Source organism: Podarcis pityusensis (genome assembly GCF_964106645.2).
Source record: "Podarcis pityusensis genome assembly, chromosome: 14".
Lineage (NCBI taxonomy): Eukaryota > Metazoa > Chordata > Lepidosauria > Squamata > Lacertidae > Podarcis > Podarcis pityusensis.
Genome location: NC_138039.1, coordinates 42,644,717 through 42,669,845, shown reverse-complemented (window position 1 = coordinate 42,669,845; position 25,129 = coordinate 42,644,717). Strand labels below are relative to the sequence as shown.

The window sequence follows — 25,129 nt, the reverse complement described above, 5'->3', positions numbered from 1 at the left end:
CTCGGTGCACTGGGGGGAAAGGCCCGGGCAATGGCTTGCAGTAGACTAAACACACCACCCACAAGCCTTTGTGCAAACTGGGAGCAGGGTGCTGTCGCTAGAAAGTTGGGCAGTGACCTGTGGGGAAAAAACAGGGTTCAAATGACTGTCATGTAGCTTAATTGGTGCTCTTGGGCCTGTCTGGAGATACACAGATTTGCCCATTTTGGTTTCTCTCAATTTCTGATTTTTCCAGTCTTATGTCCAGTTCTCCACATTTCAGCATCAGTTTGCAAAAAAACAAAAAAACCTCATGAAAATTAGTCAGCATTTTAGCCTAAATTTCTCCCTATATGCACATTTTTGTATGTAATTCTCTCTAACGCATTTTGGCAAGCAGATTTCCTTAACGAAATGCATTATTTGCATCTGAAGGCAGCCCTGTTCAGGGAAGTTTTTAATATGTGACATTTTAGTGTATTTTTCATCTTTGTTGGAAGCTGCCCAGAATGGCTGGGGAAACCCAGCCAGATGGGCGGGGTACAAATAATAAATTATTATTATTATTATTATTATTATTATTATTATTATTTGCACGTTAATTTCACTGATAAATGCTTTTCCCTGCACACTTTCCCCTGCTGTGTGGATTTTTGTAGACGTCTATTTGGAACCGCATCACAAAATTCAAAGAAGGGCTAATTTCAAAGGATGGCTGCGGTTTGATTTGCGCATTGTTTTGGAAAGTGTTGAGCCGAATTCTCCTCCATCCTCCATCTGTTATACAATCACAGGGCCAAACTGCATGAGATGCCTGTGACCAACTGCACAGTTGGCTTTGAAAAAGTATATTTCAGATGCAAGGGGGGGCTCTGATCCAGATGTGTGGATCCTTGGTGTGGAGTTAGAAATGTACGGTAATTCCTGCAATTCCTGGTGTGAACTGGCTAGATTTGCACTTTCCCGGCTAATTAATTATCCTTCAGATGTCATACATCCCCAGATTTTCTGATACAGTTCTTGGCTCAAGGAACATACCAAGATGCATTAAAGGTGAAATACATACATGGAAAAAACCTGGCATTTGTATATCTATTTAAATACAATTTTTCATGCAGATTTTCCTCTCAGTTTAGATTAATGAAGAAATGGAACTTATGACTAGAGGAAACAAACATCTATCTGACTTTTAGATGTTTGATGTTTTATTCTGTTTTAATATTGTGTTGGGAGCTGCCCAGAGTGGCTGGAGAAACCCAGCCAGATGGGCGGGGTATCATCATCATCATCAAACCTTTTATTGGCATCACATCCAAACATCCAAAACAAATAAATACAGAATTACCACTTCCCCAGTGGCACAAAACATTTGCTAAAATAAAGGAAGCAGAGCAGTCTAGGGCGGGGTATAAACTATTCTTATTCTTATTCTTGTTTAGTTGCTGGGACTTGTAACTCTGTGAGAGGTAAACTTCAGTGCCTGGGATTCTCTGAGGGAAAGAAGGTAGGTCAGACGCTTGGCAGCTGCCTGAAGTTGCCCAGTGGTGCCATGGGCCTGGCAGAGAGAGCGTTCCTGGAGCCCAGAGCCCATTGGCTCCAGTTCTTGGCCAGGCTCTGACCTCACAACCAGCTGTGGAATCCTGGGGAATGTTTTGTTTCCTAGGAGACCAGGTGAGTTGCTTGAAAGGATCCCTGGCTAAGCTGAAAGCCCAGTCAGTTGGAGCAGTTAGCAGCCATTCAGATCACTTCTTCTGTTCCTGTTTTGAAAGCTGTTCAGATGGATTGACTGACTTTCTGGACATCTTCAGTTTTCTACCCCCATGGAACAATGTGCCGCTGGATGCGGAGAAAGTAAAGTCATGGGAAAGAGGGGAGGCATCCTGAAGATTCATGTCCCACCACATGCCCAGTTTTTAAAGATGCTCCTTGGTTATTTGCTGGGTGTTACATGAGCCAGTGATTTTCCCAGGTAGTTTCCTGATGATTTTTCTGAGTTTCCTTTTTTGTCATCATCCAAATTGCAGCAGAATTACCACCCCCCATCCCAAATATTCAGGAGAATATTTCCCCACCCCCAATTTCACCGCCCACAAATAGGATGGGAAATTCTGGGGGATCATTTTTCACTCAACCCTAAAATAAACACCCTACCTCTGTAGGGATCCTACCTGCACCCTTGGGTGCTCTCTTCATTGGGTCCTTCTCCCTCCCAAGGGTAGCCTGGAACTTTTGAGTTCTCGAAAATGGCCAGGGGAGAACTTCTCTCCCAACAAGACCCAGAATAGCAGTGATGGACTTTGGGCTCTCCAATTTCAGTGGCCCTGTGCAACAAAGGCACCCCCGCCACTGTCTCTCACACTCTAATCTACAGAGCCCAAGAAAGAACAACCTGCTTTAGCTGTGTGTTTTCCAGACTCTGCTGGGATTCGGCTGCTACCTGACGTTCCTCCCCTTCTGCCCTCTTTGCACAGAGCTGCTTATGATGGAGGCTTCCCACCTGAGATCGCTGCACTTTCTTACTGTATTATTTTACCAGCGAATGTATAAAGAGAAACCCCTTTCGCAGGAGGAGCTGGCCCTCACCTCCCCCAACCAAAGAGGTCCAGCGCTGAGGGCCTTCTGGTGGTTCCCTCACTACAAGAAGCCAAGTTACAGGGAACCAGGCAGAGGGCCTTCTCGGTAGTGGCACCCGCCCTGTGGAACGCCCTCCCATCAGATGTCAAAGATAAAAATAACTACCAAACTTTTAGAAGACATCTGAAGGCAGCCCTGTTTAAGGAAGCTTTTAATGTTTAATAGGTTATTGTATTTTAGTGTTTTGTTGGAAGCCACCCAGAGTGGCTGGGGAAACCCCGCCAGATGGGCGGGGTATAAATAATAAATTATTATTATTATTATTATTATTATTATTATTATTATATTAAAGAGAACATCTTAAGAGCCACAGAAAGGCTGCTTCCCCTCCAGACCAGCCCCCATTCTGTGGCTGGCACTGGCCTCTGCTTCTTCCTGGGTGGGCCAGGAGCAGAGGGAGACATCCCTTGCCTCGCCCCTCGGTGCCCCCACTCAGGGAAGGGTCCACAGTCGGAGCACAGCCTCCCAAGAGCTCTGCAGCAGGATCAGGCCCAAGGGGCACAGCCAGACATGCAGCCTGTTCTCAGGGGTCCCACAAGCAGCAGGGCAGGAGTGCAAGAGAAACACCCCCCAGGAACAAGGATTGTTCAGAGGCACCCACTGACTTGCGCATTGGAGGATGGAGGTGGCGGCCAGTTGCTGCCTCTCAGCCTAACCTACCTCACAGGGCTGTTGTGAGGATTAAATGAGGAGGCAATCCATGGACAACCTCCTAAGCTCCTTGGAGGAAAAGGTGGGGTGTAAATGACATAAGTAAAGGAGACACCTGGTCTCTCCACCACTGAGAAAGTGGTATTCAAAAAAGAGCAGGCTGTTTCTGCCCCTCTCCTGTCCCTGCTGGGGTTATTCTTTATTCCCCCACTCCTGTTGCCTTGCTCAACCTCCCCTCCTGTGTATCTCTCTCCCCCCCCCCACCCCAGTTCTCTGTCAGGGCCAATGAAGGAACTCCAAGACCAAGGGCCCCTCATTCAATAACCTTCAACTATCCCATATCATCAGAGCCTATGCCTTCTGCTCTGCAAATCTTACAACTAAAATCTTCAACTGGGTTATAGAAATAAAGATAGAACAAGACAGAAGTACCGTTTTTGGGGGACGGAGTGGGCAGGTGTGGAGGACTCCCTACTCCTGAATGGAGTAACTGTGCCCCTGAAGGACCAGGTGCGCAGCCTGGGAGTCATTTTGGACTCACAGCTGTCCATGGAGGCACAGGTCAATTCTGTGACAGGGTAGCTGTCTACCAGCTCCAACTGGTACGCAGGCTGAGACCCTACCTGCCCACAAACTGTCTCGCCAGAGTGGTGCACGCTCTGGTTATCTCCCGCTTGGACTACTGCAATGCGCTCTACGTGGGGCTACCTTTGAAGGTGACCTGGAAACGACAACTAATTCAGAATGCGGCAGTTAGACTGGTGACTGGGAGCGGCTGCCGAGCATAGAAGACCGGTCCTGAAAGAACTAAATGGCCTCGGCTCAGTATAACTGAAGGAATGTCTCTACCCCCACCGTCCATTCTGGACACTGAGGTCCAGCTCCGAGGGCCTTCTGGCGGTTCCCTCACTGCAAGAAGTGAGGTTGCAGGGAACCAGGCAGAGGGCCTTCTCGGTAGTGGCTCCCGCCCTGTGGAACGCCCTCTCATCAGATGTCAAGGAAACAAACAATTATCTGACTTTTAGAAGACATTTTAGATGGCAGCCCTGTTTAGGGAAGTTTTTAATGTTTTACCTTGTTTTAATATTCTGTTGGGAGCTGCCCAGAGTGGCTGGGGAAACCCAGCCAGATGGGTGGGGTGTAAATAAATTATTATTATTATTATTATTATTATTATTATTATTATTCACCGACTTCAACCCATCCCATTCAGGGGGTGGGTCTGCAGAGGAGTTAAATGCCCCCTGCCTTTTTTTCTGGCTGAAAACTGTACCTCTGAAGTTGCTTTTTACTGTCCCTTCAGAAGGATGATTCTCAGGGGGTAAATGGTGCAGGAGGAAAGCATTAACCCTTCTCCCCCCCAGATTCCCAAACATGGGATTAAAAGATGTGTTTGACGTCAGTGTCTAGGGTGATACGTACTGGCAGGATATCAAAGATGGAGCAGCAGCACCTGCCAACATTATGTTGCTGGGCTGGTGGTGTATTTTTCGTAGGATATAAAAAGCTGCCTTATAGTGAGTCAGGCCATTGCTCAGTGTTGCCTACAATGCCTGGTTTTCAGACAGGGCTGTTTCCTGCCCCTAGCTGGAGATGCTACAGACTGGGCTTGGAACCTTTTTCATGCAATGCAGTACCAATGCATTATGGTCCTTCCCTCACCGCCCGACTTATACCTAGGGATGGGGGAGACATTCAGTTCAGTTCACATTTAAAGCAGGGTAATTTCTAAGATTTGCAATTGCGTGGCGAGTTCCCGCCACCCCCCTCAGAAATAAAGACACCAGACACAAGAATTTGAGTTAATGGGTCAAATTAGGCCACAACTTTATTGATTACAGGAATTGAGCGGTATTGGCTTAGGCATTGGTCCTAACAACTAACCGGCTTCAGCCTGCTTGCTTGAAGACCGGTAAGGGTTAACCACCAGTAGAGGGTGTCCCGCTGATGGTCGTCAACTGGGATCTCCCCCGAGGTCACCGCGCGGGGGTGTGCCGTGGGCCCACACCTCCATAGGCTTAGGACAAGGCCACGCCCTTTACCGGACTACCCTTTGATTTGGGGGAAGGTGATGGCGCTTTCTTCCCCCCCTTCATCTGCATAACAACACAATCGTACCCCTACCAATGCCTAACCGCCAATCGAGCCCAAGCTTGCCGCCAATACCCTCAAGCCTGTAACCAATCCCTAAATCCCTGACATAATATCGTTCAGCCAAATATCATTTCCAGCATCCGAAAGATGCACACAATCATCTCTGTAGAGGGCCACCTTGGCAAACTAATTTCTAAGATTTGCAATTTCCAAAACAACATAAGCACTGAAACACAATATGAAGATGGAAAGAAGATAAAAGTCCTTGCCAGAGAAGAACGGCAAATCATGTTGATGGATTATGCCGAAATGGCTAAAACAGGCATAGGCAAACTTGGCCCTCCAGATGTTTTGGGACTACAACTCCCATCATCCCTAGCTAGCAGGACCAGTGGTCGGGGATGATGAGAATTGTAGTCTCAAAACATCTGGAGGGCCAGGTTTACCTATGCCTGGGCTAAAATGACCAGAAGAATCAGAAATCAGGAAGACCAAATTTTCAATAAGGAATGGGGAAAATTTATAATTCATCTTAAAAATCATTGTTTTTAAGTTGAAATTGTTAGCAGGATTGTAATAGCACTTGTAGTTTAATGGTGAATTTTGGACACAATGGAGAGGTAAAAGATTTGGATTATTATAAAAGATGCAGGAGGAAATGATTAACAATAAGACCCACAAAGGGGAGAAGGGAAGTCTAAGAGATTCTTTGGAATCTTGTTTCTATGTTGTATGTTGCATATGTGACTGTAATATTTTAATCTGAAAAACCAAATAAATTTATTTTTTAAAAACTCCAATATGAACAATATGACACCCAAGATACTTCAAAACTCACACCTATCTGATTTTTTATGTGCAGTTCTCTAACCAAGGCTTACAGAACTGCACATATTAGTGGGAAATGTGTATGAAAATGAATGCATTTGTGAAAATCATGTACAAGAAATGCATTACATTAGAAGCCGCTTGCAAAAATGCACGCCCTAGTCAAAACCACAGAGAAAAACGTATCTTTTAGCGATTGTGAAGACCTCTGAAAGGATGTCTCCAAATGGTGAGAATGGGAGATAAAGTATCAAATGCAATTCAATGCAAGCAAGTGAAAAGTGATGCATGTGGGGACAAAAACAACTTAATTTCACAGTGGTACCTCAGGTTAAGTACTTAATTCGTTCCGGAGGTCCGTTCTTAACCTGAAACTGTTCTTAACCTGAAGCACCACTTTAGCTAATGGGGCCTACCGCTGCTGCCACGCCGCTACTGCGCGATTTCTGTTCTCATCCTGAAGCAAAGTTCTTAACCTGAAGCACTATTTCTGGGTTAGGCGGAGTCTGTAACCTGAAGTGTATGTAACCCGAGGTACCACTGTATATGCTTATAAGGGTCTAAACTGGTAGTGCCTGGGCAGGAACGAGACCTTGGACAGCTCTGTGAAGATGTCGCCCAAATGTGCGGCTAGGAATCAGATCTCAACCCTCTCCTGTAGAACGGGCAAGAACGGACACTGCTTTCTGCCCACACATACTGTAAGTGCTCTTAAAAGTTCCGTTGCCTTTTAAGGAATGGAAACGAACCTTTTTTTTAAAAAAAGAAAAAATTGGTCTTGCAATGGCACCAGCAAGGGTATCATTTCTCAATTGGAATCCAAACCCCGGAAAGAATCTCGAGACATTCTTACTCATGTTGGAAAGTGGAATACTTCTCCAAGGCTCAGAAAATAAATCTGGATCTGCAAAAGTATTACAACATCCCCACCACCCCTAATATAAGCAATAAACCTTTTACAAATCTAATTTAAATACATTTCAGCCAAGTAATAAGCCAGCAGGCGGCAGGTTTTCTAAGCCTTTGCAAGCAGTAAAACTGCCACATTCTGTGGGCAAAGAACCTCAGTTTTTAACAAGGCTTAATGGGCAGAAGTTCATACAGCTACAACTACAACTACAGTGGTGCCCCGCAAGACGAATGCCTCGCAAGACGGAAAACCCGCTAGACGAAAGGGTTTTCCGTTTTTGAGTTGCTTCGCAGGACGAATTTCCCTATGGGCTTGCTTCGCAAGACAAAAATGTCTTGCGAGTCTTGAGATTTTTTTTTCACTCCCCCCCCTTTATCTAAGCCGCTAAGCCTTTAATAGCCTTTTAGCAGCTAATCCGCTAAACCGATAAGCCTTTAATAGCCGCTAAACCGCTAATAGCGCTAATCCGTTAAGCCGCTAATAGGGTTGCTTCGCAAGACGAAAAAACCACTAGACGAAGACACTCGCGGAACGGATTAATTTCGTCTTGCGAGGCACCACTGTAATCCAGAATGCGGCTGCTGGATTGGCGATTGGGAGCGGCCGCCAGGACCACATAACACCAGTCCTGAAAGACCTTCATTGGCTCCCAGTACGTTTCCAAGCACAATTCAAAGTGATGGTGCTGACCTGTAAAGCCCTCAACGGCCTCAGCCCTGTATACCTGAAGGAGCGTCTCCACCCCTGTCACCAGCCCCTCTTCCTTGTTTTAACTGGATTATCCAGGGACTGTGGGACCTTTTGCAAAATGCCTTAAATAAATACACAAAGAACAAAGAACAGAAGAACACGCACTGTGTCAGTTTGCCCTAAGATGCTTTTATTTTATTTTTTATCACTGCACGACCCCATCCACTGCATCATGTCTATTAGACTGCTTGCCTGCAGGCAGCCGAGAACTGCTTATCTTTTAATATACGAACAGTGCTCAGAGATGTTTTACAAGTGTTTAGCAGTGAGGACAAGCGCAAAGCACATGAGGAAATTCGGGCAGACTGCGATGCTCTTGGGCTTTTCTCCCCCCCCTCCCTTTCAGGGGAGCTGTTCTGTCCTATTTGGAGTCTGGAAGGAAACTTTGAAAAGTAGCAAAAATAGCGGATTTTCCTTAGGCCTGGAGCTTGAACAAAGCAGCGACAGGCAAGCTGACAGAAAGGAGGTGGCAGCCCATCGCTTCCAAAACAAACTTTGAAAGGAGCAGGCATTGAAAAAAGGGCGGCTCTGATGCTGTCAAGACTGGGCAGCAACACTGAGCTTCAGTTTTCCACCCTGCAAGCCAGAGAGAGGCTCAGCCTCTTCTCTCCCCCAAATGAAAGTCACCAGGTTCTTTACAGGATCAGCTTCAAAGGGAACTCGCTGAATAGGGCAGCAAAAACCAAGGACCAAACAGCTCCCAGAGTTTGGCAAGGAGAGGAGGAAGGGACGACCAGAGCAACTTGGTAACAAATCTCTCAGCCCCACTCACCTCACAGAGTGTTTGTTGTGGGGGAGGAAGGGAAAGGAGAATGTTAGCCGCTTTGAGACTCCTTAGAGTAGTGATAAAGTGGGATATCAAATCCAAACTCCTCCTCCTCCTCCTCTCCTCTAGTATTGGGTTAGACACAATCCCACTTTCTTTGCTAGACTGCAAAGGTTTGCAGGCAGTTGTACTGCTCTGATTCTATCAGTGCATGCCCTGTCCTTTCCCACTGAATCTGCCTGTTCCATAAGGCTTTGGGAAACGGATTGCTTTTAATGTGAAGGTAAAGGTAAAGGGACCCCTGACCATTAGGTCCAGTTGTGACAGACTCTGGGGTTGTGGCGCTCATCTTGCTTTATTAGCCGAGGGAGCCGGCATACAGCTTCCGGGTCATGTGGCCAGCATGACTAAGCCTCTTCTGGCGAACCAGAGCAGTGCACGGAAACGCCGTTTGCCTTCCCGCCAGAGTTGTACCTATTTATCTACTTGCAGTTTGATGTGCTTTCGAACTGCTAGGTTGGCAGGAGCAGGGACCAAGCAACGGGAGCTCACCCCGTTGCGGGAATTCGAACCGCGACCTTCTGATTGGCAAGTCCTAGGCTCTGTGGTTTAACCCACAGCACCACTTGAATCCCTTTTAATGTGAAAGGGCTGGATAATTGTAATTATCTGATCCTCCTAAACTCCCGCTGCCTTGTGGGAGATATTCGGAAGACTCCAATTCGGGACTCCAATTCCCAATGACCATGGGTGATGGGAGTTGCAGTCCAGCAACCCCTGGAGGGCCACAGATCCCACACCCTTGGTTCAATTCCTGTTTTCAAACTTGAAAAAACTCCTGAAAGAGTCAAACCTTGGTTCTCAAACTGCTCCGTTGCCGAATGTTTCAGCTTCCGAACGCCGAAAACCCAGAAGCAAATGCTTCTGTTTCCGAATGCACCTCAGAGGTCAAACGGCTTCTGAGGCGTGTTTCTCAGTTTCCCCCACTGAACTTGTTGACAGCCCTTTGATCCTCGGTTTTCGAATGTTTTGGAAGTCGAATGGACATCTGCAATGGATTACATTCAAAAACTGAGGTTCCACTGTATATGGTTTTACTTCTATCAATGTCCGATTGTTTTTTAACAAATGTCCCCCACCCCCTGTGTGTTTAGCAGTTCTCAGTTTTACCTGTAAGCCACCGTGAGTCCAGTCAGGGAAAAAGGTGGAGCATCAATAAATATATGATAAAAAGGTAAAGGTAAAGGGACCCTTGACCGTTAGGTCCAATTGCGGACGACTCTGGGGTTGCGGCGCTCATCTCGCTTTACTGGCCGAGGGAGCCGGTGTACAGCTTCCGGGTCATGTGGCCAGAATGACTAAGCCGCTTCTGGCGAACCAGAGCAGCGCACAGAAACACCATTTACCTTCCTGCCGGAGCGGTACCTATTTATCTACTTGCACTGTTGTGCTTTCGAACTGCTAGATGGGCAGGAGCAGGGACCGAACAACGGGAGTTCACCCTGTCATGGGGATTCAAAGCATTGATTCAAGCCCTAGGCTCTGTGGTTTAACCCACAGTGCCACAATGTTCTGCAAATGTTCTGGTTTATTTATTTTCCTGTCCCACTTTCACTGTGCTGCAGCACCGGAGTGACCCTCCAGATGGCAACCATGTGGTAACTTTGGGGGGAAATAAAGCAGAACGGCAGGGTGTGTGTGTGTCCAGTATAAATCTGTCCCTAAAGCACCATTATTATATCAATGATATGTTCCAGAATGTACATCTGCAAAACAACCCAGAACACCAGTTCTGGAGGAACCCCACACCAGTAGCAGAAATTCTAAAACCCAAACTCATTCAGGTTTTATTTTTCATCCCTTTCCAATAAATCCCCAGATTGTAGGGATAATATATGCAGAATACGGCAAACGCTAATAAAAGGTTTTTAAAAAAGAGCACAGGAAAGCTAAAATCCAGAATCCAACTTTCAGGGAACCTGTCCCCCTCCCAATTCCTACCCAGAAAGTTTTCCCTCAGAACAGTCTCCATGTCTTATGACATTATTCACCTGGTCCCCTGACATCTGCTCCCCCCCCCCTTTCGTTGAGCCTCAGTGATAATTGTACATATTTGACTAAACAGCTATGCTTGGTTTTTTCCTAAACCAAACCTTATTAGGCCATGTTTATACCGAACACCCTCTAGAAGACGCTATGCCGTTTTCATTCGCCTCAATCTATGTCTTGTTTCCGTGATCAAGAAGCTAAACAGAGACATCTGAAAGGGAGAAGAGGGGGAAAAACCCCATCCCATTTAAAAGAACTACGGCCAAGTTCAAAGTTTTCATACTAACATATCCTCTATTTGCATTTTCTGGAAACAACTGAAGACATTACTGAAGACAGCAAGCTTTTCCCGATGAATGAATGGGTCTCTGCCATTCCCTGTATTGTTTTTTAATGTATCTCATGTTCTTTTAAATGCTGTTTTAGTTGATCGAGGCAGGTCTGTGGAAGGCATTAATAATCATAATATTTTGGTGATTGTCCACCTTGTGGGAATGATTTCCACCTTAACCCACCTGCGGATTGGCCCTTGTGCAAGAAACAGGCAGGGTTTGGGCTCGTGAGGTGCGCTCAGATTTTCGACCATTACATCTTTACGATCTAATTGAAAGTTTTATTGGCTTTCCTTTCCCTTTTTGTTTCCGTGAAGGATGCGCCTGCGACAAGGCGAGATATGGTGTAAAGCCAATTTGCAAAACAGGACGGGGAAAAAACAAATTCTATTTAACGTTAAAGATTGCAAGATGAGAGCAGGAGGAGGAGGAGGAAGAGGAAAAGCCCCAAGCGATGGGGGCAGAAATTATAGTACCATAAAAGATATCGAGGAACACTGGAAGTTGAGAAACACAAGGACAATTCAAGCATCGTGAACGGAATAGGAAAGCCTACTCAAAAGGAGGCGAGATGGAAAAGGGACTGAGGTCTCTGCAGATCCTCACTTACAGGGTGGGGAGGGGCAGCAGGAGATCCTGCCCCAGTAAATTTTATTATGTGTCTCCCCCCCCCCCCGCTTCCACCCACTCACAGGTCCATCTTTAGCATATGCGGTGTCAGGATGCTAAGATCCGCCCAGCACCCCCAAATTTAGTTTAGCCCCTCCCCAGTGCCGTTGTGATTGACAAGCGCCGCTGCCACTGTGTGTGTGTGTGTGTTTAGTGGGTGTGGGGGAGGGTTGTGCTGCTCTCTCCCCCACCTCACCCCTGCCCTGTGTGCCCCTTCCTGCCCCCAGCCAGGCCGAGCTAGTAATACAGTACAGACAACAGTAAGCTTTTCTTGACACGGTTCATGGTGGAACTCTGGGATTCCCCCCAGAAACTGTAGTGATGGCCACCAACTCGGATGGATTTGAAAGGTGTTTAGACTGAATCATTTAGGACAAGACTGTCAGAATGGCAAGGGATGCGGGTGGCGCTGTGGGTTAAACCACAGAGCCGATCAGAAGGTCGCGGTTCGAATCCCTGCAACGGGGTGAGCTCTTGTCACTCGGTCTCTGCTCTTGCCAACCTAGCAGTTCGAAAGCACGTCAAAGTGCAAGTAGATAAATAGGTACCACTCCAGCAGGCAGGTAAACGGCATTTCCGTGCGCTGCTCAGGTTCACCAGAAGTGGCTTAGTCATGCTGGCCACATGACTCGGAAGCTGTACGCCGGCTCCCTTGGCCAATAAAGCAAGATGAGCGCCACAACAGCAGAGTCAGCCAAAACTGGACCTAGTGGTCAGAGGCCCCTTTACCTTTACTTTATCAGAATGTCTGTGCTCTACCTCCACATTCAGAGGCAGCAAGGCTTCTCAATGCTGGAAACCAGAGGAGGGGAGAAAGTGCTCTTGCGTCGGGTCCTGTTTGCAGGTTTCTCAAAGGCATCTGGCTGGCCATTGTGAGAACAAGATGGGAGGAGTTCCCTACTTAAATGTGTCACCTGATGCCATTGTGATGTCAGGTGATTGACAGGTGGGTGACCCTATCCACTTGCCAAACTTGTGTATTAGGATAATACCTGGGAAGACAGGCAAACTAATGCCAGTGTACTGGAAGAAGCAAAGATCCCCAGTGTTGAAGTGATGATTCTTCAACATCAACTTCGTTGGACTGGTCATGTTCTGCGGATGCCTGATTATCGTCTTCCAAAGCAACTACTCTATTCCAAACTTTAAAATGGAAAGCGTAATGCTGGTGGTCAACAAAAGAGGTTTAAATATTCTCTCAAGGCAAATCTCAAAAAATGTAGTATAAACACTGACAACTGGGAAACACTGGCCTGCGAGTGCTCCAATTGGAAAACAGCCTTTACCAAAGGTGTCGTGGGCTTTGAAGACACTCGAACTCAGGACGAAAGGGAGAAATGTGCTAAGACAAAGGCACATTTGGCAAACCCTCACCTTGATCAACTCCCACCTGGAAACCTATGTCCTCACTGTGGAAGGACGTGTGGATCCAGAATTGGCCTCCACAGTCACTTATGGATTCACGTTTAAAACCGTGTTTATGGAAGACAATCTTACTCGGCTATGAGTGAGAAGAAGAAGATTAGGATAATAAGAACACAAACACCGGCATTTTATTTTCTTTCCCCCCATCCTCACTCCCTTTTTTTCTTATTTTGTCACTATCTTTTTATAATGAAATATTAACGACAACAACAGTTGGGTGGGTGGGGGGAGAGGCAGGTCAAATCCAGTTCTCCACCACCTCTGATTTCCCATGATAGAAGCAGGCTAGCGAAAAACACGGCTTGGCTCAGCACCCTTCCTCCTGTGAATCATTGCTCCACAAACGCTTTCCGATTAGCTTCTTGCAATTCAGAGGTAGGACACAAATAAACGTCGACGGGGAGGGAGGCGAGAGACGCCCAGAACTGTGAGCGCTCCGGCCTGCCAGCTAGCCAAAGCAGAGAAAGCTGTGGGGAGGGGGAGCGAAATGGGGTGGGTGCTTTGAAAACGTAGTATGGGGAACTGGCTTTGAAAAAAAGAAATGGCTATTCATTGGTTCATTCATGAACTTGCCCCGCCATTCAGAAGATTTGGCAGGGGAAGCGGAGGGCAGAATAGGGCCTCGGCTCGGCCGCTGCATAACGATGACCAAAAATCTGTTTCCATCTTCTCGAAGCCAGTGGGTCTATTTCACCTTCATCTCTCTTGCAGTATTTCGAGACTACCCAAATGCCAAGAGAAAACAAAAAATCCTGACCTGCGGTTCTAAAGAGAGAAGCAGCCTTTCCTACAAAGGCACAGGCAGTTGCTAAGTTGCTCCCTAGACCCCCCAAGATAGATCAGGTTTCGGGTTTTCTTAGTGACTGGGCATGTGCGTTGGAATAAGACTTGGATTGTTCTTGAAGGCAAGCTGCCAGCCCATTTCCCTACACTATAGCCACCTTTTTGGCCGACAGAGGCTCTTTGCTTGTAGCAGCTGCCTACCAGGCAGAAATCCAACAAGACCAGCTTCCCCAATCCAGTGATGGGGCAAATCTGGATTTCCTGCATGGTGGGCTGTTTGCTTGTGTTTAAGAAGCAGCATCTGTTTCAGAGAAGTGGTGGTCTTTCTCTACAGGATGACCAGGCAGAAAAGCCAAAGCAGAAAATGAGGGTAAACAGATGCAATCAAAAGCTCCTGCACATTTAAAAATATTTATGCTGAAGACAGAATTTTAATGGGTGCAGCTGGGAAGGCTGAGATATTATCTCCTGCAAGGCTACTGAAATATACAAGAATCTCTGCATTGGGTCCCTCTAGATTTGAAGCCAGGGTTTTGGACTCATGGCCAAGGTAGACAAAATAAAAGTAAAAAATAAATAAATAACAGTGCAGACCTTCCCAGTGTTCCTATTTTCCAGGGACAGTCCTGGATTTACAGAAACCATCCCGGTTTCTGATTTGATCAAAGAATGTCCTGCTTTTCCTTTGGACGTCCCTATTTTCACTGGGGAAATGTTGGAGGGTATGGAGTTATGTGACCCCCAAGCCAAGGGTATAAGTAGCTATACAGTTGGACCTTGGAAGGCAAACAGAATCCGTTCCAGAAATCCGTTCAACCTCCAAAACGTTCGGAAACCAAAACACGGCTTCTGATTGGCTGTAGGAAGCTCCTGCAGCCAATCAGAAGCTGTGGAAGCCCCATCGGATGTTTGGCTTCCAAAAGTAGTTCACAAACCGGAACAGTCACTTCCGGGTTTGCGGCATTTGGGAGCCAAAACATTCAAGAACTAAGCTGTTCAAAAACCAAGGTATGACTGTACCTCGGGATACAGACGCTTCAGGTTACAGACTCTGCTAACCCAGAAATAGTACCCCGGGTTAAGAACTTTGCTTCAGGATGAGAACAGAAATCGCATGGTGGTGGCGCGGCGGCAGCGGGAGGCCCCATTAGCTAAAGTGGTACCTCAGGTTAAGAACAGTTTCAGGTTAAGAACGGACCTCCAGAACAAATTAAGTTCTTAACCCGAGGTATCACTGTACATTCTTTGGAAGACGTCAGAAAGCAGCCTTTTATAGGGAAGGTTTCTTTTAAATTTTTATTTTTTAAAATGTTTTATTTTGTTTTTATATATGTTGGAAGCTGCCCAGAGTGGACAGGATATTATTATTATTATTATTATTATTATTATTATTATTATTAGACATACCTATTTTCATTGAAGAAATGTTGGTGGGTCACCTTTAAGGCCAGCATTTGCTGGAATGATTGATGCACATACCACAAACTTAGGCATGTACGATTAAGGAGGCTTAAAGTGAGGGGGATAAATGCATGTCTCTCTTATCCTAGATTACATTTCAACCACCCAAAATTCAGAGGGTTCCATACATACACAAACCCTTTTCTATCTAGGCAACGAAGAGGCATGGTCCCGATCCAAGAATACATTCCTCCCAGACCGAACACTCTAGGAGCGTGTCGATCAGGGTGGCCCAGGTAGAGTCTCCATGGCCACACAGAGAGGCCCAGACAGGTCCACTCCTGTCCTAGTGTCACAGGAGACAACGAGGAAGCCATCTTGGACGAGCAAAATCATTCTGTCTCTCTCACTCGCAGCCAGTTTGCTAACAACTGCTGAGGGTTTGAGGTCAGAGACTGAAGAGAGCAAGAAGCAGGACACGGCTTTTATTGAAAGGGTATTAATAGATTTCCACGTTACGGTTTTGATTCCCCGTCAGGTCTGTTTTCCTTCCTCCGCTTAACGATGTAAAAGCAGGAGAATCTTAAAGAAAATCAATGACTATTCCATTCTGCATCTGATTATAATGTCAAATAGCTTTTAGGCGCTGTGCAACGAAGCCGCCCGAAGTCGTTTTCGTTGGCTATGGCCCAAAAAGGAAGAGTTTGCAAGAAATATTAGAAGCAGATAAGTAACCTCCTGGGACAGCTGTCAGAGCACATGTTGAGCATGCAGAAGCACCCAAATTCAATCTCCTTTAGTAGAATTGAGAAAGATTCACTTCTGAAACACTAGAGTGTCAATACCAATCAGCATAGAACAGGGGTGGAGGACCTTTGGCCCTTCTGATATGGCTGAACTACAACTCCCAATAGCCCCAGTCAGCATGGCCAATGGCTGGGGATGATGGGACTTGTAGTTTAGCTTGGTGGCGGCAGCAAGGGTTTCCTTCAACCAGCATAGATGATACTAAGCCAGATGGACCAGTGAGCCAACCTGATATGAGACAGCTTCCTACAGGCCATGAGAAAGTGGAGAGTTGTTGTCCTTAAGGCACAGGGGGAAGGCACAGCTGTAGCTTGACTTCCCCCGTGCAATTCTGAAACATAAACTGGGCGAAATGTCCATGCAATTACAGCTTGCGTATGTTGGACTAGCCCCCTGTTGCCCTTTCAGCTTCCAAGACATCCTCTTCCTAGTCTCCCTCTGACCACAGAGCCTAGGACTTGCCGATCAGAAGGTTGGCGGTTCGAATCCCCACGACAGAGTGAGCTCCTGTTGCACTGTCCCAGCTCCTGCCAACCTAGCAGTTCGAAAGCACATCAGCACAAGTAGACAAATAGGTACCACTCTGGCGGGAAGGTAAACTGTGTTTCTGTGTGCTCTGGTTTCCGTCACAGTGTTCTGTTGCACCAGAAGTGGTTTAATCCTGCTGGCCACATGCCCCGGAAAGCTGTCTGTGGACAAACACCAGCTCCCTTGACCTGAAAGTGAGATGAGTGCCACAACCCCATAGTCGCCTTTCACTGGATTTAACCATCCAGGGGTCCTTTACCTTTTACCTTTTGTCCAACCACCACTCGCAGGGCTCTTAGCCTTCTTCCCTGGGGGTTCTCTAGCTGAGAATTCCTCTGAGTCCAACCAGTCTGTGAGGATATTTCCAAGCCTACTTGGGACTGGGCATTGGGAGGAAGAAGAGGAAGACAGCATAGATTTACAACAGGGGCTTGTGGGAGGTTGCAGCTCAGAGGCAGATGAGGGGGAAAGCTGGGAAATAATGGGATAACCAAAGCAGCAGCTGGTTGACACGTTGCCACTAGAAAGCATTCCAGACCCTCCATCTCCCAGAAACCGTCGAGCCTTAAAAGTAGGAGAGCAAAGAGCTCAAAGACAGAGGACAGAGCACCCGAAGAGGAGATGATGAAGAAGAATGAGGAAGTGGGAGAGACGGGTGTATGTGTGGAGATTCACACGGGACACCACCATTATCCAACAGGCTGCGTTCTATAGCCTCTCTCTGTAAAGTCTGAAATAAAAAAGGACGGTAGGAAACCCTTCCTTGTCTTTATACTTTCCTGGGCAACCAGCCAGGAGCCGCTGACAGCATCCTGACACTTGGAGATTGTGAGGATTGAACCTGAGACCTTCTGACCATGCCAGCTGCAGCCAATGGACAAGGCAGAAAGGCACAGGGTTATGTGCAAAGTAGCCCCAAGTGTAACACCCCATTTCCAGCTTGTGCAATGGGCCTTCTCCCTCTCTCCTAGCCAACCCCTGCAAGATTTTCTAGGGGGACCCCCCAAAAAACCTGGAGCAGATTTGGTGAGGAAGAGAGGCACATACAGGCAGGAGAGCTGGGAGGGACGTTCCATGGAAATTCTTAGACTGTTGGGACATGTGAGTTGGCTCCCATCCATGATTCCCTTCCTGCCTTGTGCAGTTCTGCGCATTCAATAGCCTCATCTGAAAAAGTCACCAGATGTGATGAGTTCTGGTTTCATGTAATGAACAGTGGGACTGCTGCTCTCTGAACCTGTTTGGCCTTTTGGCTCCGTTCTTTTCTTTTTTCCGAAAAAGAAAGAAAAGAAAGTAGTCTTTTTCAATGTGTTTGTGGGAGTGGGGGGGGGGGTTATTGGTTGGTTCTTGTTTGTATTATGTACTTTGTGGTTTTATTCTGTATTTTATGCTGCGAACCACCCCGAGAGCTTTGGATGAAAAGCAATATACAACTTTAATAGATAATTATAATAACAATAGTCACCCTCATTTGCAGAAGAAGCTTTTTCAAAAGGATATGTTTGCAAAAACGCCGTGCAATTGCCAATTGTTCCTTTCCTTACAGAACAGGCTGTGTTAAAAAACAAAAAAAGCAGGAAAGCAGGAAAAATATTAACAGACCCACTCAAACTTACTTAATGGCTCTTTCAATGACCTTCTGGAAAGATATTGACGAACGCTAATAATGTCCGTCATAAAATGTGAAGCATTTGAAGTAGATTCAATTCCACCCCCCTGGCAAACAGAGTATCAGGCTTCCCCCACACACTTGGCAATCAAACCAAACACCCCATCTTCTTGCTCTCGATGCTTCTCTGCCCACACTCTCATGCGCACAAATCAAACTACAGAGATTCCCTCGGGCGAATCAATCTGGCTGTATTTTATTCTCTGACTAGGAATACACCAATTCACTTTCCGCAGGTAAACGTGCATTGTGGGAACAGTAACACATGAAATGCTCCCAGCTCAGTGGCAGAGCAACTGCTTGGCATGCAGAACATCACAGGTTCAACCCCTGCTGTCCCCTGTTAGAAATCCTGGAGGGACACTTTGACCACAGGGGAGGGAGACAAAGCAGATTCAATGTGTTTAAAGGCAGATCTACCAAAGCCTAGGGCTTGCAGATCAGAAGGTCGGCGGTTCGAATCCCTGCAACGAGGTGAGCTCCCGTTGCTCAGTCCCAGCTCCTGCCAACCTAGCAGTTCAAAAGCACATCAAGTGCAAGTAGATAAATAGGTACCACTCAGGCGGGAAGGTAAATGGCATTTCTGTGCGCTGCTCTGGTTTGCCAGAAGCAGCTTAATCATGCTGGCCATATGACCCGGAAGCTGTACGCCGGCTCCCTCAGCCAGTAAAGCGAGATGAGCACCGCAACCCCAGAGTCGTCCACGACTGGACCTAACAGTCAGGGGTCCCTTTACCTTTACCTTACCAAAGCCACAGTTTCAGAAACAGAGTGATAACGGAAACATGGGCATCCTGCAAAATCTGTGGTTCCTTGAATTTTGCAATGCAGTTCTCTAGTCAAGTAATGTGTACAAAGATGCACATTGTGGGGTAAAGTGTGCAGACCAATGTATGCAACAACAAGCAAAAAACAAACATTAAATGAGAGGGAATTGCTTTGCAAAAATGGGTATCTGCTTCGGAAGGTGTCAATGGATCGACGCCTGGCGGAATGCATAGCACTGCAAATTGGTCTGCTGAAATGTTCACGTGAGAAAGGCCCAATTGCATTCAAACATGTACACAGTGGAAGAAATTCATACTAAAATGCTGGTGAATTTTCATGAAGACTGTTTTTTTCTTTTTCTTTTTGAATGCACACTGCTGTGGAAACGTGGAAAACTGAACTGGAAACTGGAAAAATGAGAAACAGAGAGAACCCAGAATTTACAGTCACCTTTGCTGATCTGCCAAGTTGGTGGAGACAGCACCAAACTAGATGGACCAGAGATCTGACTCAGTCTAAGGCTTAATAGCTCAGAATAAAGGAAGAAGATGAAATGCTTTTTTCATACATCGCCTCTCCCCACTGCACCACGCACCCGATCTGTGGCCTTTTTCTTTGCTGCCATCATTCCCCCTTCCCACTTTCGATCTAAATTATTTCAGTCCACCTACGCAGGGAAGAAATGTGTTGACTGGGTGCGCTCCATCAAAAGCTCTTCCCGCACAACCGTCTCTGACGTCAGGACAAAAGTGCACCTGACTTTGAATGTGTATCTGCATCAAATGCGCAGAGAGCTGTACTTTTAAAATGCAAATTCTATCAGCTCAAAGGTAGAAGGGGCTGATAATTAATGGGATCAGAATAGGCATGGGTTGGGGTGGAGGGGGGATTTAAGCCTCCCTTCCCTTGCAAAAGTCCTGAATCCATCTGCTGAAGCTGACATTGGGGTGAAATCCACAAATAGTTATTATTAAGCCAGCAAGGTTTAGTTGACTAATTAAGTCAGATGAGTAAGTTAACAGTTGTGCAGTTAGGGAATCTCTAACACAGGCATAGGCAACCTCAGCCCTCCATATGTTTTTGGGACTACAACTCCCATGATCCCTAGCTAACAGGACCAGTGGTCAGGGATGATGGGAATTGTAGCCCCAAAACATCTGGAGGGCCGAGGTTGACTATGCCTGCTCTAAGCCCAGTGCTTCTCAAACTTTTTTCTCTGGGTCACACTTTCAGAATAAAAATTTGCTCGTGTCACACCAAATATTTTGTTGCTAAGAAATGCATTGGGAAACAAAAAGAAAGAACTTGATTTATAACACAGAACACAACTACTTTATAATAATTATAAATGGGCCTCTTACAGATGTACCTTAAGTATGTGTACAAACTCAACGAAAAGTTATATTCGGTCTAATTTGAGACAAATGAACTCTCATCTCCTCACCAACGCAAAGAAGCCATGCTCTTGCTTTCATTTTGAAAAGATATATATCCATATTCTGTATGCATATACATATATATATATATATATATATATATATATGATAAAGGACCCCTGGACACTTAAGTCCAGTCAAAGATGACAATGGGGTTGTAGCACTCATCTTGCTTTCAGGCAGAGGGAGCTGGTGTTTGTCCATAGACAGCTTTCCGGGTCATGTGGCCAGCAGGACTAAACCGTTTCTGGCACAACGGAACACTGTGATGGAACCAGAGCACACGGAAACTTCCTGGCGCAGTGGTACCTATTTATCTACTTGCACTGGTGTGCTTTTGAACGGCTAGGTTGGCAGGAGCTGGGATAAAGCAACAGGAGCTCACCCCACAGCACAGATTTGAACCGCCGACCTTCTGATCGGGAAGCCCAAGTGGCTCAGTGGTTTAGACCACAGTGCCACATATTATACAATACAATACTAGGGCTGGGCAATATTTGGTTTTCAGCATCACGCTATATCACCAGCTAAACATAACGACAAACTGATATATCACAATGTCTGAAAAAAGGATGGAGTACCGTAGAGGCATGGGCTGGCTTCACTGTTTCCCCCCCACAATGTGATTTTTGCATAGCACACAAACACACACATCATGATTGGCGATATACTGCCAGGTCAAAAAATTATGAAACTGATATCACAATACGGACTTCAAACCGATTTTGGACGATGTATCGATATATCACACAGCCCTATGCTGTACTGTACTATATTATACCGAAATGTTTAAATCAGGGGTCAGCAACCTTTTCCAGCCGTGGGCTGGTCCACCGTCCCTCAGACCATGTGGTAGGCCAGACTATATTTTGAAAAAATAATAATGAACGAATTCCTATTGTTATGTACTGAAGTTCTCACCCTGGGCCAGCAGGAGGATACTGTAGATAGTTTTCACTCTGGTCCACGTATGCAAATAAGGAAGTGAAAGTGACGTTCAGTGATTGGATAGTTACAGAAAGTTGTTACTGTTGCTTTGTAGTTGAGCTCTATATAAGCAGGTTGGCTGAACTCTTCAGCCTAGTTCTGTTCTGGGCCTGTGAATAAACAGGAGCTGTTTGAAGAATCGCTGTGTCGTCTGATATGTTCACCCACAACTTAACACCTATGCCTCACAAATAACCGAGAGATGCATTTTAAATAAAAGGACACATTCTACTCATGTAAAAACACGCTGATTCCCGGACCATACGCGGGCCGGATTGAGAAGGCGATTGGGCCGCATCCGGCCCCCGGGCCTTAGGTTGCCTATCCCGGTTTAAATGTTTTTTTGATTGTCCCTGAATCTTCCTGCCACACTTGCCATCCTCTCCTGCCACACCAGTGTGGCAGGCCACACCTGAGAACCACTACTCTTGACATTGTGCTCAACAGTCTTACCGCCTTTACCTCCTTTAGAAGGTGCATAAGTTAATTCAAAAGGCAGTGAACATTCCCCATGGCTTCTGCAATAACAGTACCACCACAGATTCAATTCTGCTTGTGTATGTGTTGGAATAAAGAGGGGCTGCCAAGGAAGAGAGCAGCAACCGCCCCCCCCCCATATTGCTAACACATATAAAAACTGCAGCTGCCAAGCGCTATCAAGGCCACATCTGCACCTATATCTAAAACATTAACACAACACTTTAAACAATGATGGCTCCCCGCAAAGCATTCTGGGAGCTATAATTTGCTCAGGGAGCTGACAGTCGTTAGGAGCCCCCTATTTTCCTCTTGGAGCTACAATTCCCTGAGATGTTAAGCACCCAGTCCATATCCCCAGGGAACCAATTTCCAGGGAATTGTTGTTGTTGTTTAGTCGTGTCTGACTCTTTGTGACCCCCTGGACCAGAGCACGCCAGGCACTCCTGTCTTCTTCTGCCTCCTGCAGTTTGGTCAAACTCAGGCTGGTAGCTTCGAAAACACTGTCCAACCATCTCGTCCTCTGTCGTCCCCTTCTCCTTGTGCCCTTCATCTTTCCCAACATCAGGGTCTTTTCCAGGGAGTCTTCTCTTCTTATGAGGTGGCCAAAGTATTGGAGTCTCAGCTTCTGGATCTGTCCTTCCAGTGAGCACTCAGGGCTGATTTTCTTCAGAATGGAGAAGTTTGATCTTCTTGCAGTCCATGGGACCGTCAAGAGTCTCCTCCAGCACCATAATTCAAAAGCATCAATTCTTTGGCGATCAGCCTTCTTTATGGTCCAGCTCTCACTTCCATACATCACTACTGGGAATTGGAAAGGACAATTGCAACGATGTACATAAAGCGCTTCAAAGAGTAAAAGAAGAAAAGAGGATCTATAAATGCTACGTGTTATTAAACAATCATGAGCAAATTGTTTAATATCTGTTTCTGGGATGCTTACTGCGGAGTGAAAAAATATAACTCTTTACAATAGACAAATGAGCACTTCTTCTTTTTTTAAAAAAAAGGGGGGGGAATTGTTGAAGTTTTGAATTATGGCTTCTATTTTTATGCCAGAGTTGCAGTTAGTGCCAAAGAGCTAAACAGCCTGAATCAGAAGCAAATGAGAGGGCTGGAAAAACATTACTCATTCCTCTTTAGCTGCATTGTTCAAAGGGGAAACAGGAATTCCTTCTTGTTCCTTTCGCCGCTCCCCATCTGACGCGGCACGATTCACGGTGTCAGAACTCATCTAAATTGTCTTCAGTACAGTTCGTGAAAAGATGTCAATAGTGATTAAGGTAACCTAGCTTTTAATCCTGCAACATTCTTCTCAAAGGGGTTTCGCTAGTATCAAATGCCCACCGCGCCAGTGGGGTTAGGGCTGGTGTACTCACCTCTGGGGGTGGTGGTACCACATTGGCACCACCATCCCCTCGTAGTGTGACCCCTCCATTTATGAGATATTAGCAGTACATCTTTAGAAATGGTTCTGCTCTTTTTAAAGAGTTTGCCTTCTATTTTTTTTTAATCTCATAAAGGTAAAGCGACCCCTGACCATTAGGTCCAGTCGTGGCCAACTCTGGGGTTGCGGCGCTCATCTCGCTTTATTGGCCGAGGGAGCCGGCGTACAGCTTCCGGGTCATGTGGCCAGCATGACTAAGCTGCTTCTGGCGAACCAGAGCAGCGCACGGAAACGCCGTTTACCTTCCTGCCAGAGTGGTACCTATTTATCTACTTGCACATTGATGTGCTTTTTAACTGCTAGGTTGGCAGGAGCAGGGACCGAGCAACGGGAGCTCACCCCGTCGCAGGGATTCAAACCGCCAACCTTCTGATCGGCAAGTCCTAGGCCCACAGCGCCGTTGCCCCAAATTGTGCAGCAGCTTACACATCTGTTAAATGAATAAACAACTTTTGCTCAGAGTAGACCCAATGAAATGCATGGGCATGACTCACTTAGCCCCATTAACTTCAGTGCGTCTACTTCGAGTACAACTTAATTGGGTACCGCCTGTGATCAGTGACTGGGCAAAATCTGGTCTGTGGATGATCACCTCTTGCCCTACTGAGTACTAACAGGGAGAAGGAATAGAAGAATTGTGTCGCTGACATCTATTTATAACTTTCTCTTCAAGAAGATAATCTTCTGTTCTTTCTTTTTTTGTTACAGGCGCCACCAAAACGAACAAGATTATAAGGGTTCATACTGGTTAAAGGAGAGACCTGAAATTTGCAGTATTATAGGTTGTAACAGAATTAACTGGATATTTCCTAACAATACGACTATTTGGACTAATATAACAATAACAGCTGGTGTGGTATAGTGTTGAGGGTTTTGGATTGGGATCAGGGGTCAAATCCCCACTCAGCCACAAAGCACACCAGTCATTGCCTCTAAGCCCAGCCTACCTCACGGGCTAGTTGCGGGAATCAAAATGAGGAGGGGGGGAGGTAAAGGTAAAAGGACCTCTGACCATTAGGTCCAGTTGTGGCCGACTCAGGGGTTGCGGCGCTCATCTCGCTTTGTTGGCCGAGGGAGCAGGCGTACAGCTTCTGGGTCATGTGGCCAGCATGACTAAGCTGCTTCTGGCAAATCAGAGCAGCGCACGAAAACGGCGTTTACCTTCCCGCCGGAGCGGTACCTATTTATCTACTTGCACATTGATGTGCTTTTGAACTGCTAGGTTGGCAGGAGCAGGGACCGAGCAACCCCATCACGGGGATTCGAACCGCCGACCTTCTGATCGGCAAGTCCTAGGCTCTGTGGTTTAACCCACAGCGCCACCCGCGTCATCCGTGGGGGGGGGGGGAGAGAACCATGTAAATAATAAAATAATCATTTTTTTTGTCGTTCCCCCCTTTCCTCCTTCTTTCCCTTCTCTCCACTGCTCTTGCTAATGAATCTTTATTCTCTAATGTGCTAATGAATTTTCACTGTCAGATGGCTGATGAATTTCCTTACTTGCAGATGGTGGTGTGATGATTAATTTTATGCTCCTACAGTATATTAGCTTATACGTACCAAGTACTTATTTAACTATTTAATTTACAGTTTTGCTTCAATCCCCTTTAAGTGAGTGAGCAGAACTAGTTCTCTGAAAGGAAACGCACACAAAAAACAACACATTTTGGGCCCCCATAAACAGATTAAGGAAGCTGAGTCCTAACTAGAAGGGAAAAGATGGGGAAATCTAGGAATAG

At 46.2% G+C, this 25,129-nt stretch overlaps 1 protein-coding gene and 1 long non-coding RNA gene across 4 annotated transcripts in view; one reads left to right on the top strand and one right to left on the bottom strand.

The window, feature by feature from the left end:
* The window catches only part of TNFAIP8L3 (TNF alpha induced protein 8 like 3), a 58,551-nt gene that overhangs the window by 12,142 nt on the left and 21,280 nt on the right, over positions 1-25,129 (bottom strand). Inside the window, exons 1-2 of one of the 3 annotated variants that reach the window (XM_080980588.1) lie at positions 12,392-12,917; positions 10,766-10,872 (exon numbers count right to left, since the gene is read on the bottom strand). The exons of 1 other annotated variant lie outside the window; for it this stretch is intronic. The gene's annotated coding sequence lies outside the window, so the exon portion shown is untranslated. Of the gene's footprint in view, positions 1-10,765; positions 10,873-12,391; positions 12,918-25,129 lie in introns of those variants that run through there. One more of the 3 variants, XM_080980587.1, reaches the window with a different exon arrangement.
* On the top strand, positions 1,948-4,307 carry LOC308463221. Its single transcript, XR_013979515.1, has 2 exons — positions 1,948-2,579; positions 2,908-4,307. It is a non-coding gene; the product is annotated as an uncharacterized lncRNA (long non-coding RNA).